The 18,258-nt window shown below is 40.3% G+C and overlaps 1 protein-coding gene across 1 annotated transcript in view; it reads left to right on the forward strand.

The window, feature by feature from the left end:
• The first annotated feature begins 421 nt into the window (after nucleotides 1-421).
• Nucleotides 422-18,258, forward strand: part of LOC143765206 (protein-glutamine gamma-glutamyltransferase E-like) — a 28,097-nt gene continuing 10,260 nt past the window's right edge. The window contains exon 1 of the mRNA XM_077251645.1: nucleotides 422-614. The gene's annotated coding sequence lies outside the window, so the exon portion shown is untranslated. The remainder of the gene's footprint in view (nucleotides 615-18,258) is intronic.

An 18,258-nucleotide genomic window follows, 5' to 3' on the forward strand; every position in this document is an offset into this window, starting at 1 on the left:
AAAAATTGTTTTTTTACAATCTTGAAAGCTATATTTTGAATGGCTGTAAATTGGAATGTTCAAAAGAAAAAGAATAGACAACAACGGATATCACATTGTACATCACCAGGATTAATAGGTTCAAATGACTAAACGTGTTTATTATGTTAGTGCTTGCGTTGTATGTTATGTTCTTGCCACAAGTTTATGTAACCTTATGCTTATTTTGCTTGCTCATAACTGGATTATCTGATTTGACTTAACACCCAGCAGTGTATAGATCACCCGAATATTTATTTACATTGCAAATGTTAAAATGGTCACATGACACATGCCAAAAACTTCAAAGGGAGGGAATTGAATCCGCAGCACGATCAAGATGTTCTTGATTTGATCTCGTCATGTACTAGAGATTCAAGTTAAACTGGGTGTGTTTTTCTCCACAAAAGATGCTGGGCACTGACTAACATGTATTATTAATTTGTTGCTGATTGAGATGAAGACAGCAGCAAAGACAGAGATCTGATTCAACTTGGTTTCACGTTTTTACCTGTCACCATTGCCAAAAAGACAACAACGACAGTGTTATGCTGGAAAGCTGAGGTTTTTCATCTGAAGCCAGTGAAAGCCGAAAGGTAACGAAACATACCGTAATACTTATGTTATGTCTGTTTGATCGTTCAAATCTAACTCTAACGAAGACTTAAAAAGTGACAAATTAGTGGTAGGCTATATACTAATATTTTTTATCTTACATGCGCTTTATTTTTAGGTTTTCAGTGCCATTGAATTACTAATATTGTGTTTTTTAATGGGTAAAATTGCAAAGTGTTTATAAAAACAAGGAATCTTCTGTGCTCTCAGGATTGGAGGGATTTTTTATTTAATTCTATTGGTTACTGATTGTTGCCTTGGTTACTGGCCACTGCTGCAGTTTAGCAGCAATGAAAAATGAAACTCAGTGCATCCAAGCTTTTTCCAATAGAGCTTGTAAGCGCTGCTCTAAAACTGGCAAGGATCGCAGGGACACAGTGTTAGCCCCAAATCCCAGCCGCCTTTAGTACAACTGTGCTTCTCCAATGTTGCACTGCCTCTTCTTAGAGTAAAGTTCGGGCCAGCAGCAGAACAATGACGCTCATCCAGATTATAGAGCACAGAACCCTCCGGCGTGCAAACAGCTGGCAGATGGGGATTTGTGCGCTCCTTCAGAAGAAGGTGAGACAGTCCCCTTAAGTGTTGAGTAAATGTTATACCAAATGTGTTGGACTGTTACTGCACCGTAATCCAGATATATCATAAAGCTTCCTCAATTGTATTTTAGTATAATGTTTGATCCAAGATTAATTTCATTTTTGTTAACCAACCAAACCTTGATCGCAAGGCGATATAGGCTCAATAGGGTTGTCATAAAAGAAGGAGACATATGAGGCATCTGCTATGGTTTCAAGAGTTAGGAATTCTAGCTGGTGATCCACATCCTAGGAACTAAGATGATGACCACAAAAAAAGATCTTGACCCTTTCTGCCATGATGGCCTTGTCTCTTAAATATAAAATCTTATCAGTTTTTAGTTATATAGGATGAATAAAATTACCAGATCTATAACCCACAATGCCATTTGTTGTGAAAAAAGCATCCATCCCTTTTATAATTTCTGTTATAGTGTCTACCATTACTGCTTCTTGGGCATTTCACAATCTGACTGCTCTAACCGTAAAGAACCCTTTCCTATTTAGATGCCAGAATCGCCTTTCTTCTAATGAATGTTCCCTGGCCCTATGTAAGAACTTTAATAGGAATTAACCATGAATCTATCCTTTGCATTGACCACACATGTATTTATACACAGAAATGAGGACGCCTCGGAGGTGTCTTTTTTCTAAACTGATCAAGCCCAACTTTTCCAAGAGGCCATCAGGCAATATAGGGATAAGATGAGAAAAGAGCTGCAAAAGCCAGTGAACCTTACTAAGAGAAAGGAGGTCCAGCATCGTGACCTGCATGGAGGCATATGAGAAATATGTAAAATTATACTTATAGATTGGAACACAGGGATTAACGGGGAAAGATAATTCATTCTGAGGGTAATTAGAAGATTGATTGTCCATTCAACAGATATCATGTTAAATTTCAGGGAGTGCGGGTGGGAGGCAAGTTCGGAATCTTCTGGCTTGTGCAACCATAAATCTTGGTCCTTTCTCTTTAATGCTGCAAATGTAAAGGTTGTGTCATCTTATTTCGAGCAATAAACTATAAAATTAAAAATTCCTCTAATCTTGTGAGTTTTTGCAATGTTACGCATTTAAGACGTTCAGACATCCCATTTACCAGGATCTGTGGAATTCGGGGGCTTCACATAAATTTGTAGGTTAATATTAGGAAAATGATGCTTTTAGGATTTGAGATAGGGCCTTTTCTGTAAAAGGATGCTCGGTAATCAAGTTATAGCAGCTAACTAACCAAGACAGAGCTTAGAAGAACAGATGCCATGTGCCTTGGATCTTTGAGCAGGAGGGATGAATATAACTTCTAAGAAGCTGGTCGTCAAAGTGAAGGCAATGAAAACTTCCCGATGTCTGATAGATTCTATGATCAGATTTAGACTAGAAAGCTTGGAAAATCCTAAATCCAAAGTGAAGTGATTTGTTAAAGGGGTTGTCTGGGCAAAATGAAAAGTTCTCCAGTGATTTGTTAAAGGGGTTGTCTGGGCAAAATGAAATGTGCATTGGTGTTTTAGAGCAGTAAAAAATAACAAACTAAGCAATACTCATCTACCATAACCCATCTAATTCCAGCATAGGCCAGTCTCTTGTCTGCCCTTACAGAGGAAGTGGAAATGTCACTGTTCCACCAGCAGTCATACCGCTGCAGTCAATCACAGGCTGCAGAGGTCTGGCTGCTGGTGGAAGAGTGACGTCTCCTCTTCCTATGTAAGCACAGTCCATGGAGTGGCCTGAACTCGATCTAGGTAGGTGCTGGTAGGCATCACTTAGGTTGTAATGTTTTACAGCTCCAATCCACTGGTGAACTGTTCATTTTACCCAGATAACCCCTCTAACTCTTAGTTTTAATAATGGTAGCCTTTTTTTGTATGATCAGTTCAACACCACTGAAAGTTTTGTAACAGTCTCTACCAACACCGCAAATCACTGAGATAATATCTACAAGGGATTATTGCTGGTCAAGAGGATCACTCCTTTAAAGTATAGAAAGATTAAAAGATAAGAAAATAGTGAATGGGAATGAGCCGCACTAACAAAACAAGAGTGGGCTGTTTTACCATTTTGTGTATAATTCAGAGCTACATGTTTCCTTGGTTTCCTACAAACAAACCCTGTGTAGTCATGTTCCTTTCCATGTGCCTATTCTGCATTCTCTGTAAATTAGCAGGCTCAATTCCTGAGCCCGACACCTGAGCTAGTTCCATACAATCCGAACACAACTGTTGATGAAAATGTATATCACAGGTCATTAAGGGGTTAACCGATGACTGCAACCACCACTAGAAGCAGTTTGGGAGCTTCTAGTATACGGTTTATACATTCAGTGTAAAGGGAATCTATCAGCAGGTTTTTGCTATATAATTGTAGAGAAGAATGATGTAGTGGCTGAGAGCCTTATTCCAGCGATCTGCCACTTACGAGGCTGTGTGCTGCTGTTTCAATAAAATCATTGTTTTATCAGCAGGAGATTATCACTAAAGGACTCATGCCTCCTAGTCAACTTGTTCTGTGTAACCCCTCCTCCACCAATATTTTGCAGTTTTTTGTCAATATACATTGTACACAAAAAGCTGCCAATCAGTGGTGTGGGCGGAGTTATACGGGGTTCAGTATTCTGAGCACTGCTAGATCTTCAGCAGAGAAAACTGTGATTCTATCAAAAGGACATCATACAGACAGACTAGCTAGTGACACATCACAGGAATTGGTGTATCAGCATCATCCTGCTCTCAGATTAGTTACCAAAAACCTGGTGATACATTCCCTTTAAGTAAACCACAGTATGCAGTAAGCTCCCTCTAGTGGTGGCTGCGAGCCGCCAGAATGAATTATTTGAACTGTATTTCTATAAAGGGGATGCGGAGCCTGTAGTAAGGCTCTTAATAATGGGTCTAAAGCAAACAACATTTCCATGCAAGTTTTTATTTGGATTTTTTCCCGCTTGTGAATTTGCCTCTTGGAAAACATTTTATAGCTTGTTCATGTAAAGAAGTGGTTACTGCAGTGAATAGTAATCTTAATAATTGCAGTAATTACCCATACTTATGTGGACGATTACATGACAGCATACACTGACCAGCCAAACTATTTACAAAGATGTCAAATAAGGTGTATTATTATGAAAGTGCTTATAATCTCATTTTACGCAAGGCTTCAGTTACTCTGTACAAATCTGTGTATGGATAGACAGCAGGAAAAGGTTCATACATACTGTAGCTAAACATAATAGTCAGCGAATAATCCGGGAAAAAAATCATCTTTCATGCTGTTTTAGTTCAGGTTGCACACATGGATGTAATGTTTAGAGAAGAAAACGGAGTGCACTCACCAATCTTCAAAAAATAAGCTTTATTGAATCTTCATAAAAAATTCCATTGCCGGGAGGTCGAGAAATGGGGCTCCAGCGAGCAGGAAAAGACTACGGCCGTTTCGCGCAGTGCTGGCGCTTCAACGGGTCTGTACGAGTGGAAAGCTGAGCAGAGCACCGGATATGCCGTGGAACCGGCACTAAACCCGCCCAATTCCTTCCTCCCGTGCAGCGAAATACATAAAGGTAAAAAGCACTAGTTAAAAATCAAATTATCACATTACCAGGAGTATAAGGATATTATAATCAGAGAGAAATGCTCAATATCAATATTTTTCTTATGTTACTGTCGATCTCTTACTTTGTTGTTACATGATATGTGACATCATAGACGTTACTAATTGCAATATCATGAAAAACAGATGTCGGCCAAAAAATACGGAAGAATGTAGGAGATTATAAACAATACAACATAATTAACCTCAAATTCAATGGGATGTAATAACAAATTATTGGAACAAAAAATGCATTTTTTTATATATATAAATACAAAGGACATATATTACAGAAAAATAGACATGTCCACTCTGTCACTGAAGCCAAGTGGACCCATGGCCCCAGTTCGCATAATCCACCTTGCTTCTTGTTGCAAAAGTAAATTATCCCAATTGCTCCCCCGAGAAGGGGAATTAACCCTTTCAATCCCCGCAAAAGACAAAACAGCAGGGTTGCCAGCACGTACATCCTTAGTGTGAGAGATCAATCTGGGTACACCTTTTCCAGACCCTATGGATCTGGAATGTTCCCGAAATCTCACATAAAGGGGCCGAATTGTTTTCCCTATATAAAAATACCTACAGGGGCAAAAGATAACATAAACAACATGATCAGTTTTGCAAGTTATAAACTCATTAACAAAATGGTCTACACTCCCCATATGCAGTATGCGATCTGTAATGTGCTGAGTGCAGAAAGAACACTGTCCACATTTAAAATTACCCTTAGGGATACTAGAACTTAGCCAATTAGTGTTATGTTTTTGTTTTTCATTACGATTCCTGACTAGTTTATCCCTTAGTCTTGTACTGCGCTTGTTCGCTATGAGAGGGCCCCTGCTAACAATGTCCACTAAATCTTTGTCACGCTCCAAAAGATGCCAATTTCTCCTTATTGAAGAACGTATATGATTGTCCATTGCACTGAAACGAAAACAGAATGCAAATCTCTTCCCCACATTATGTTGTCTTGTCTCACCTGTAATCGCCCTATCCAATGCTGCCTGTACCAGCCCTTCAGGGTATCCCCTCTGACTGAATCTGTTTTTCATTTCCATAGACTGTCTAGCAAAACCTTCTGTTGTGTTATTTGTTCTTTTTACACGAAGAAATTGGCTATAGGGAAGAGCATGTTTAACATGTCTCGGATGATAGCCGTTAAAGTGTAGCATGGAATTTGTAGCCACAGATTTCCGATACAATGAAGTACACACGTTCCCCTCTTTAATTTCCACTAAAACATCCAAGAATTCTAGTGACAAAGAATTTTGAGTGGCAAGCAGGCTTCCAAATGGCATCGATCGATGTTGAGAGCCTCTACACCAATATTCCGCATGATATGGGTGTTGAGGCTATACAACAGATACTACACTCTACGGGTAACACTTCTAATTTTATAGATTTTGTTTGTGGCAGTTTAAACTTCATTTTGACACACAACGCCTTTACCTTTTTAGATAGGTGGTTTATACAAAAAGTCGGCACAGTGATGGGTACGCCAGTAGCCTGCACTTTTGCAAATCTTTTTTTGGGACTTTTTGAGGAAAAATACATTTATGTGGATAGCAATATTTATCTCAAACATATAAAACTCTTTTTAAAGATATGTCGACGACATATTTATAGTTTGGGATGGCACAAGAGAGTTGTTCCAAGATTTTGTAGTTTTTCTAAACAGGAGTAACAAAATGAACATGACCTTTACATCGACTTTTGGTGGTTTGTCACTAGAATTCTTGGATGTTTTAGTGGAAATTAAAGAGGGGAACGTGTGTACTTCATTGTATCGGAAATCTGTGGCTACAAATTCCATGCTACACTTTAACAGCTATCATCCGAGACATGTTAAACATGCTCTTCCCTATAGCCAATTTCTTCGTGTAAAAAGAACAAATAACACAACAGAAGGTTTTGCTAGACAGTCTATGGAAATGAAAAACAGATTCAGTCAGAGGGGATACCCTGAAGGGCTGGTACAGGCAGCATTGGATAGGGCGATTACAGGTGAGACAAGACAACATAATGTGGGGAAGAGATTTGCATTCTGTTTTCGTTTCAGTGCAATGGATAATCATATACGTTCTTCAATAAGGAGAAATTGGCATCTTTTGGAGCGTGACAAAGATTTAGTGGACATTGTTAGCAGGGGCCCTCTCATAGCGAACAAGCGCAGTACAAGACTAAGGGATAAACTAGTCAGGAATCGTAATGAAAAACAAAAACATAACACTAATTGGCTAAGTTCTAGTATCCCTAAGGGTAATTTTAAATGTGGACAGTGTTCTTTCTGCACTCAGCACATTACAGATCGCATACTGCATATGGGGAGCGTAGACCATTTTGTTAATGAGTTTATAACTTGCAAAACTGATCATGTTGTTTATGTTATCTTTTGCCCCGTAGGTATTTTTATATAGGGAAAACAATTCGGCCCCTTTATGTGAGATTTCGGGAACATTCCAGATCCATAGGGTCTGGAAAAGGTGTACCCAGATTGATCTCTCACACTAAGGATGTACATGCTGGCAACCCTGCTGTTTTGTCTTTTGCGGGGATTGAAAGGGTTAATTCCTCTTCTCGGGGGGGCAATTGGGATAATTTACTTTTGCAACAAGGTGGATTATGCGAACTGGGGCCATGGGTCCACTTGGCTTCAATGACAGAGTGGACATGTCTATTTTTCGGTAATATATGTCCTTTGTATTTATATATAAAAAAATGCATTTTTTGTTCCAATAATTTGTTATTACATCCCATTGAATTTGAGGTTAATTATGTTGTATTGTTTATAATCTCCTACATTCTTCCGTATTTTTTGGCCGACATCTCTGTTTTTCATGATATTGCAATTAGTAACTTCTATGATGTCACATATCATGTAACAACAAAGTAAGAGATCGACAGTAACATAAGAAAAATATTGATATTGAGCATTTCTCTCTGATTATAATATCTTTATACTCCTGGTAATGTGATAATTTGATTTTTAACTAGTGCTTTTTACCTTTATGTATTTCGCTGCACGGGAGGAAGGAACTGGGCGGGTTTAGTGCCGGTTCCACGGCATATCCGGTGCTCTGCTCAGCTTTCCACTCGTACAGACCCGTTGAAGCGCCAGCACTGCGCGAAACGGCCGTAGTCTTTTCCTGCTCGCTGGAGCCCCATTTCTCGACCTCCCGGCAATGGAATTTTTTATGAAGATTCAATAAAGCTTATTTTTTGAAGATTGGTGAGTGCACTCCATTTTCTTCTCTAAACATTTCATGGATTGTGGTTATTTTTCTATGGATGTGCACCTGAAATCGTCTAGTGTGGCTGCTGTTGGATTTTAGATATATTATCCTGCACACCGGCTTTCTTCGTTTGGAGGATCATAGGCAGTGCCGTTCAACTTTTCTGTCTTCATTGCACACATGGATGTGATGTCGTGACCGGAATTCGACATCTTATGCCTATGAGTTATTGAGATTGGGTCAGGACTCGAGACCCACAGCCGGTCCGGTGGTCTGCACTGTGTATGTCAGACATGTGAAACCAGTCTTAATAGGCACCTGAACACAAAGGGCCCATTTTTTTTTGTCTTGTAGAATTTGCTGACGTTTTTGAGCCAAATTCTTCAAAATGGAGCATGTGGATAATGAATTTTGTGTAAAAACAAAAATGTTTTAATCTTATATTTTTCTATATCACAACATTGCATATTCTGCTAAAATTCATTCCAGAGGTGAACAAGAGGACATTCGCCAATTTGCAGTTTTGATTATTAATTTAATTATTGATAAATCACAGTGCTGTCAGTGAATCCAAAAGCTTAATAAACCTGAAACCTTATTATTTAAGAAATCAAAAGTGAGGCTTTAAGTTTCTAAGGGCTCTTGCAGACATCCATGCAAATATCTATGCACGCAGAATTATTGGGCAGCTAATAAGGTGCAGAATTACTATGCAACTAAATAAAAAACTTAAACATTCCCATGTGAATTGTTTATTTTCATCTGCTAAAGTGATGATAACCCAAAACCTCAAATGTACAAAAAAAAATTCTGAATTGTATATGCAGAAAGATCAGTGACTAATATAACCCCCTTTCTTTTCAATAATGGTCATAAGCTATCTATCCTGCCAATTTCTTAATCTGTTGATGATCATTTTTTTTGGCAGCACCAACCACTGCCTCCCAGACACTGTTCAGATAGGTGTACTGTTTTCCGTCACTGTAAATCTACCATTTAAGAAGGACCCACAAGTTCTCAATCGTGTTTAGGTCAGGTGATAAATGGGCAATGTCATTATTCTTTCATCGTTAAGGTCTTTACTGGCAGCCAAGCAGAGGAGAACTTGGAAACATACAATGGAGCATTGTCCTGCATACCAATCATGGTTAATTTTGTGTCCATCTTCAAGTCAAAAAGGTCCAACTAGCTCATCTTTAATAATACCAGCCTATAGCAGTATCCCACCTCTAACTTGCTGGTGTCTGAGTTGAAGTGGAGGTCTTTGCCCATTACTGATCCTGCCACGGGCCCATCAATCTGATCCATCAAGATTCACTCTCATTTCATCGGTCCAGAAAATGTTTGAAAATTTTTTTCTTCAGATACTTCTTGGCCCAGTCTTGAGGTCACAGCTTGTGTTCCTTGATCACCATGTACTTCCCAGCGCACTCCACTCCGGTTGCAGATCTGGAATATGACAGCACTAGAGGATAATGGGTTCCTGGTTGTTTCATATTTGATTTTTCTCCAATCTTATGCAATTATTGTGCCCTTTTTTTCTCAACACTTTTTTTGAAAACCTGTTGACTATGTAAAAGGGAACCTCTCACCAGTTTTGTCCAATATAATTTACAGCCATCACCTTTCAGGGCTGATATACAGCATTCTATAATGTTGTATATCTGCCCCAAACCAGACCTGGAAGAGAAGAAAAATAACTTTTATTAGTATTGCAGAGTGCAGGTGCAAGGAAAGGTCAGAGAGGCACAGCGCCTGCACACTGCAATACTATGCTCTGCCCTCAACAGGGCCGATAAGTACACCTGTGCAGGAGCGTGATGCCGAGGAGACTGTGTGGATGATGCAGGGACATGTCATTCACATAATGCAAGCAGGAGAGTGGCGATCGTAAGAAGATGGGAGGTGCTGGACCAAGACCACCCCGCAGGTGAGTATAATAAAAGTTATTTTTCTTCTCTTACAGGTCAGATTGAGGGCAGATATACAGCATTATAAAATGCTATATATCAGGCCTGAGAGGTGATGGCCATAACTTATATCGGTCAAAACTTGTGACAGGTCCCCTTTAAGACAAAACATTTGATGATTCCGTGATCACACCCCAATATTGTATGCTGCATCCATCTGTAAGTCAGGTAAATATTTTTTGACCCATTTTGCCTGAGGAAAACAAGTTGTCTAATATTTCATTGGCTAGAACTAGGACCAGTATTATACTATGAGGCAGTGCTGATCTGGATATTTTTCTAAAGACTGAATTGGTCTGTGGAAAAAATCACTGCATGCTGCAAGTGGCTCCAAAAATCGGATCATGCGCATCCATACAAGTCTATGGGTGCTGATAAAACATTAGACTACACTTGGATGCTATTCGAGTGTAGTCCGATTTACAAGGACACAGACAATGGAGAAGATGGAGAAATGAAGTTCTTCATGTTCTCAACACCTGTGATATGATTCTATCATCCGATTCTCTCGGAAGAGAGAATAATCACTCATGTGACCCGTAGCCTTAGGCTAGGTTCACATTGCGTTAACAGCAGCCCGTTCAACACATGCATTAACGAGCTGCTGTTAACGCAGGTGACGATATGTCATATCGCTAGCGCAGATAGAGCTAGCAGATGCTCTATCTGCGCTAGCAGTGACGGACCCGGAAACGCTGCAGCCCGTGTCCCAGGGTCCATCACTCAATGATGGCACATCGCTAGCGCACGCCCATTTTGGGAGTGCGCTAGCGATGCACCCGAAATAGAGCTAAATGGCAGCGTTAACGGACTGCGTTACACCGCGTCATGCCCCGTTGTAACGCAGTCCGCCTAACGTACCACTAAAATGCAATCTGAACCTAGCCTTAGGATAGAATCTTGAAGGTACTGGCAGGGCCGGCCCAAACGTATAGGCGAACTAGGCGGCTGCCTAGGGCGCCGACCCTAAGGGGGTGCCAGAGAAAAAATAGAAAAAATTATAAAAAATCTTTTCAAAAGGCAAAAGGTGTATGGAGCGGAGCTGAATGTGTATGAGGTGTATGGAGCGGAGCCGTGTGTGTATGAGGTGTACGGAGCAGAGCCGTGTGTATGAGGTGTACGGAGCAGAGTCGTGTGTGTATGAGGTGTATGGAGCGGAGCTAAATGTGTACGAGGTGTACGGAGCGGAGCCGCATGTGTACGAGGTGTATGGAGCGGAGCGCGTGTGTACGGAGCGCAGCCGCGTGTGTAGGAGTAGCTATGTGTGGAAATTATATGGTACGAAGTATCTCGTGCGGCCAATATACAGTATGGAGCATCATGTGTGGTCATTATACAGTATGGAGCATCACGTGTGGCCATTATACACTATGGAGCATCATGTGTGGCCATTATACAGTATGGAGCATCATGTGTGGCCATTATACAGTATGGAGTACTGTGTGGCCATATTTTTTTGTTTATAATTATTCTTTATGAAACAGTGTGATCAGCAGTGCTAAATGGGTGTGGTTGGGATGTGGATATGGGTGTGGCTAGTTATGAATGGGTGTGGTCAGAGGCGTGGCCTAAAATTTGCCACGGCGCGCTTTGCGCGCCGAAAACTTTGTCCCTCTTTCCCATCTTCAAAAGTTGGGAGGTATGTTAAAAGTAGTAGGGGCGCAACAAAATTGTTTCGCCTAGGGCGCCGTAATCTCTCGGGCCGGCCCTGGGTACTGGAACGAAAAGTGTCTTATAGAAATCCAGCAGAGACCAAAGGGGTTAATCTCCCACTAGTCAGTTCCATCATTGGTGTCTGCGTGAACCCTTGACCCCTTAACTATTTTGACCTATTGCATACATATTTGCATTATAGCCCGAAACAAGAAATTGGCAGGATCAGCTAACAGTCTACAGGAGCCTCCTGACTCTTTCCTGACAGATGTCAGGAAAGAGAAAAATCTGTTTGTTCCATCCCCTCGCCATGTCTTGATGTATATTCTTCTTCTTTATTTAACATTTCACGCCAACACTGTCCTAGCTGTGGGTGGCGCTTGTTCAGATTGAGCTCTTGGAAGTCTTCAGGAAACTGCCACTGGCGGCTTCACATGCGTAAAGTGCTCAGTTCCACCGGCGCTTGCACAGATTGATCCAGTGGAGAGCTTCAGTAAAATGGCCCTGAAATGGTGCAAAATGAGAATATACACCCAGGCAAGGAGGAGGGAACAGAGCAAAGCTGAAGACCCTACCAACTGGCCCGCTCACAGGCATGTCCTGATGCACAAAGATATGAGTACAAGGAAATTTCAAACAAACACTAAAGAAAATCTACAAAATGGATTTCTTCACCTGAGTAAACATTCAATCAGTATGACAGCACCAATATGGCCCTGTCTGTACTTAACTTAGCAAAATGCTTCTGACAGGTTCCCTTTAAACTGAAGCTTCCTATTTTCATCCAGAATGAAGGTTATACTAAGGCACTACAGCTGTTGTACAACTCCGAACATGTCAGCTGGCTGCCTGGGCATGATTTAGGTTCAGATTTTTATTAGAAAGTTTTCATTTCTAAGAAGAGCACTTCTGATAACAATTTATTGGGGAGTGACTGGAGCTTCATTCTGAATTAAGGTCATGGGTGAGCTTTGGGTCAGCCAATACCTGAGTTTGTCATCATGCTGACCTCTTTATGCTAGGGCTTCCATAAATTATAATTGCACTATGCTAGCACATATGACAAACAATGCAACAACGCCTGCCTATAGATCAGTGGTTCTCAGTGTCTCTAAGCCAAGTACCCACATCGCCAATTAATGGCATGAACGTATCCACAATTCTATGGTCACACAATGTGCTACACCTATTAAAAGCTCAGCAGGTGTCCTACTAAAATCATGAGAACCTAACAACTGCTGGGAAGCCAGGCCATAGATCAGTGGAGGATATACTACTGGTGCCACCCTGAAGGTAAGGGGGCCACTTCTACCCATAAATTAGCTCTCAGATTCTGTCACAGACAAGTTGTTGCATTACCGGCCCATGTACTATTCCTGCCCAGCGGTCGCTGCTGTAGATGAGACGGATCACCTGATTAACTCACCGACTGCTTGGCTATAAAGAATTCAGGGACACGTTCATTGGTGGCAGTTTTACTTTTTATTAGTTTTTATTTGAGTTTATTGAGATAGAATGGTCTTTACCAGGAGTACTGATCCTGGCTCATTTTCTAGCTTACTTTTTGGCAAAAATTCTTAAGAGCTATCACGCAGATTTGGTAGGGTACTTGTGATGCCTCCGTTTGGCCTGGCTTGGGGATGCTGTTGCAGGTTTATTCTATTATGAATAAAATGTGTCCCCTAAAATCCCTAAATATATCCCTAAAAAATGTCATGTGATGAATAGCTTATTTTATTTGTCAATGAATGTCACGTACAAAGCCTAAAGATGCAGCCCCTCGCTACATCCCTACACCTGAATGAAATGGCTAGTCATGTCCACCTTTTACTATCTTTCTTTGAGGCTTTACCCATTACATTTGTGAAGTTTCACCTGTAATTGAGATCTCTAGAATTGAACACAATGAGATATGTTTCTTGAAAATGTCTTAAAGTGTAACTTTCCATTTTTATTTCATAACCGTAAATCAATTGTACATATGAAAATAAGCAAATTTATAATACAGTATATCTTATCCGAGGAATCTGAGATAAGAGACAACAGTTGCTAATGATAAGATTCTTTATAGACTGTTGGGGTTTTAGGACCTCTGCCTCTAGCTCTTCCCTCCCATACATATAATATATATCTTATCAGTACCAACTGCTATCTCCTATCTTGGTAATGTACTAATCTGTCTTTACTGAATACAGATTTTATCCATGAATTGAGAATTTTGAAAATGAAAAAATGACTCCAGGAGGAGAAAGAAGCATATTTCTCTGATAAAAATAGAAACATATTACCATTTGAGAGTCCTCAGTGGTTGATATCTTTTAATGGCTAACTGAAAAGATGCTAACAAATTGCAAGCTTTCGAGGCTACACAGGTCTCTTCACCAGGCATAGACTAATACAAAATCAGAAGAAACACATATTTATACAAAACACAGCACATAAATAATGCAATAGATTATTATTTATTATTATTTATATAGCAAAATTGATTCCATGGTGCTGTACATGAGAAGGGGTTACATACAAATTACAGTAAACAAACTAACAATTACATTCTGATACAGAGGGGCGAGGACCCTGCCCTTGCGGGCTTACATTCTACAAGATGGTGGGGAAGGAGACAGTATGTCAAGGGTTGCAGGAGCTCCGGTGTTGGTGAGGTGGTAGCTCCGGTAGTTGTGAGGAGGAAGCGGGGTCAGTGGAGGCTGTAAGCTTTCCTGAAGAGGTGGGTTTTCAGGTTCCATCTGACGGATCCGAATGTGGTTGATAGCCAGACATGTTGGGGCAAAGAATTCCAGAATATGGGGGATAAGACAAGTGATGTGAAGCTGAACTAACATTATGGGAGAGGGATAAACAGTTGTGTCCATAAATATTGAAACAGTTCATAGATAAGGAGTGTGAAAGTTTTATTGTCCTCTGATTGGGGTCTGGTTCTGTTTTGTGATGCTCCCACAAGGTCTGAGGAGCGCATTCCTTAGTTAATGTAGAAAGACATAAAGATTAAAATAAGAATTGTTGTAATATATTTTATGGCTACTATTGTCTGCCAAATGGCAGAACTGATATTAAGATTGTATAAAATTGCTCTAGAAATCTATAGCTACAGTTATATGAAAAAGTTTGGGCACCCCTATTAATCTTAAGCTTAATGTTTTATAAAAATTGTTTTTCTTGCAACAGCTATTTCAGTTTCATATATCTAATAACTGTTGGACACAGTAATGTTTCTGCCTTGAAATGAGGTTTATTGTACTAACAGAAAAAGTGCAATCTGTATTCAAACAAAATTTGACAGGTGCATAAGTATGGGCACCCTTATCATTTTCTTGTTTTAAATACTCCTACCTACTTTTTACTGACTTACTAAAGCCCTTTTTTTGGTTTTGTAAGCTCATTGAGCTTTGAACTTCATAGCCAGGTGTATGCAATTATGAGAAAAGCTACTTAAAGTGGCCACTTGCAAGTTGTTCTCCTGTTTGAATATCTTCTGAAGAGTGGCATCATGGGCTCCTCAAAACAACTGTCAAATGATCTGAAAACAAAGATTATTCAACATAGTTGTTCAGGGGAAGGATACAAAAAGCGGTCTCAGAGATTTAACCTGTCAATTTCCACTGTGAGGAACATAGTAAGGAAATGGAAGAACACAGGTACAGTTCTTGTTAAGGCCAGAAGTGGCAGGCCAAGAAAAACATCAGAAAGGCAGAGAAGAAGAATGGTGAGATCAGTCAAGGACAATCCTCAGACCACCTCCAGAGAGCTGCAGCATCAACTTGCTGCAGATGGTGTCACTGTGCATCGGTCAACTATACAACGCACTTTGCACAAGGAGAAGCTGTATGGGAGAGTGATGCGAAAGAAGCCGTTTCTGCAAGCACGCCACAAACCGAGTCGGCTGAGGTATGCAAAAGCACATTTGGAGAAGCCAATTTCTTTTTGGAAGAAGGTCCTGTGGACTGATGAAACCAAGATTGAGTTTTTTGGTCATACAAAAAGGCGTTATGCATGGCGGCAAAAAAATACAGCATTCCAAGAAAAACGCTTGCTACCCACAGTAAAATTTGGTGGAGATTCCATCATGCTTTGGGGCTGTGTGGCCAATGCCGGCACCGGGAATCTTGTTGAAGTTGAGGGACGCATGGATTTCTCTCAGTATCAGCAGATTCTTGACAATAATGTTCATGAATCAGTGACAAAGTTGAAGTTACGCAGGGGATGGATCTTTCAGCAAGACAATGATCCAAAACACCGCTCCAAATCTACTCAGGCATTCATGCAGAGGAACAATTACCCTGTTCTGGAATGGCCATCCCAGTCCCCAGACCTGAATATCATTGAACATCTGTGGGATCATTTGAAGAGGGCTGTCCATGCTCGGCGACCATCAAACTTAACTGAACTGGAATTGTTTTGTAAAGAGGAATGGTCAAAAATACCTTCATCCAGGATTCAGGAACTCATTAAAAGCTACAGGAAGCGACTAGAGGCTGTTATTTTTGCAAAAGGAGGATCTACTAAATATTAATGTCACTTTTCTGGTGAGGTGCCCATACTTATGCACCTGTCAAATTTTGTTTGAATGCAGATTGCACATTTTCTGTTAGTACAATAAACCTCATTTCAAGGCAGAAACATTACTGTGTCCAACAGTTATTAGATATATGAAACTGAAATAGCTGTTGCAAAAAAAAACTATTTTTATAAAACATTAAGCTTAAGATTAATAGGGGTACCCAAACTTTTTCATATAACTGTATATACAGATCTATAGATATTTACAACTTTGAAATTGTTCCAGAAAATAAAGTATGTCTCCCAGAAAATTACTGCAATTACCGTATTTTTCTGACTGTAAGACACACTTTTTTCCTCAAAATTTGCAGAGAAAATGTGAGGTGCGTCTTATAGTCTGAATGAAGCTTACAGGTGGGGTGCGGCAGTGACAGAGTTCCTTCCTTAGAAAGCCATCGGCAGCAAATGAGGTGCGATGCTCCAGGCCCAGTGTCACTGGTGAGGCAGAGCGGACTCCATTGCTTTCTTGAAGGCCATGTTCTCAAAGCCAAGGGCCACCGGAAGGGTCGCCTGTGCAGACTGGGATCTCGGCCCGGCTGAGATCCCATAAAACTAAAAACACCCCCATAGTCCTCCATATAGAATAATGCACCCCCATAGCCCTGCATATAGTATAATGCACCCCCCATAGTCCTCCATATAGTATAATGCACCCCATAGCCCTCCATACAGAATATTTCACTCCCTATAGTCCTCCATACAGTATACTGCACTCCCCATAGTTCTCAATATAGTATATTGTACTCACCATAGTCCTCCATATAGTATTATTGCCACTACAATGTACTCTCTGATTTTAAAAAAAAATACAATACTCACCTCCATTTCTTGTTCCTGCTAGGGTCTCTGCACAAGTGTTCTGAAGTGCTGCATACCTCAGCGCAGCACTGAGACATCAAACGACAAAGAAGAATGACAGAGACGGGAGCATCAGCTGATGCTCCCTCTATCATCGCTTTTAACTGTATCGGCATCCAGGATGCCAATATAGTTGAATGTGCGAAGATTGGTGGGGAGGGCCAAGGGCGGAGCTGAGCCCCCTGACTCACTAGCCCCATATCGCCCACGCTGGCACTGGGCCCCAATGACTCATGAGCCCCATAGCGGCCACGTGGCCTACCACCATTGGAGGTACTCCACTGCAGTGGTTAAGGCAGCATAAGGCTACTTTATCACAATGAGCTTTTGGTGGGTTTTTGATGTTTCAGATTTTCTGCACGTTAAATAGGTTAATTGAATTTTTCATTGAGTTTTTTAGACCGTTTTCTTTAGCGTCTTTGATTCTTCGGTTTTTGTTTCCCTTTTGTGCGTCAGGTTTTAAACAAAGCTGCTTTGTTTTTGCTACTTTCTGATGTTTCTCTTTGACAAAACTTTATTGATATGTTCATATGTGCAGACTACATAAGCGTTACGTTTCCGCAGTGGAAGCACATTAAAAACACATATACTTTTTTTACCTACAAAATTTGTGCATTTAATGCAATTCTACGACAAAATTCCACCCAGAAAACTCAACGTACCCACAAGAAAAATTGACTTGCTGCAGAATTCAATAATGCACTCCATACAGTGCCAAAATTATACTGACATATTCAGCTCATACAACAACTCTGTAAAGTACCCATCTAATATGCAGGGAGCTTTACGAGCAGATGAGCTGAGCATAAGAAACGACATGGATATTTTGTGATGCCAAATACACCCAAGAACCATTTTTCCCTTGGGTGGAGACTGTTATCAGATTATTATCAGACTAATTAGCCATTCTACTTTCTTTTGTTTGCTTCTAATCCAGTGATTTGCTTGCAACAATTTATCAAATGTGTCGCGATGAGTCATCCAGATATGAATGTATTATGTATCTTCACTTGTGAAAAGTAATGTGATAAGAGCATTTTCTAGATTTTCAACCCATCCATTATTATGGACACTGTGCATGCTCTGTTGCGCTCATTAAAGATGAAGAAGAAAGTAGAGGCACACCTTTATACTCAATATTAATGGAATCAGTTTAGAATATTTTTATTTGCTAAATAAAGCCTA

The sequence above is a fragment of the Ranitomeya variabilis genome, chromosome 4 (genome assembly GCF_051348905.1).
Source record: "Ranitomeya variabilis isolate aRanVar5 chromosome 4, aRanVar5.hap1, whole genome shotgun sequence".
In the NCBI taxonomy this organism is placed as follows: domain Eukaryota; kingdom Metazoa; phylum Chordata; class Amphibia; order Anura; family Dendrobatidae; genus Ranitomeya; species Ranitomeya variabilis.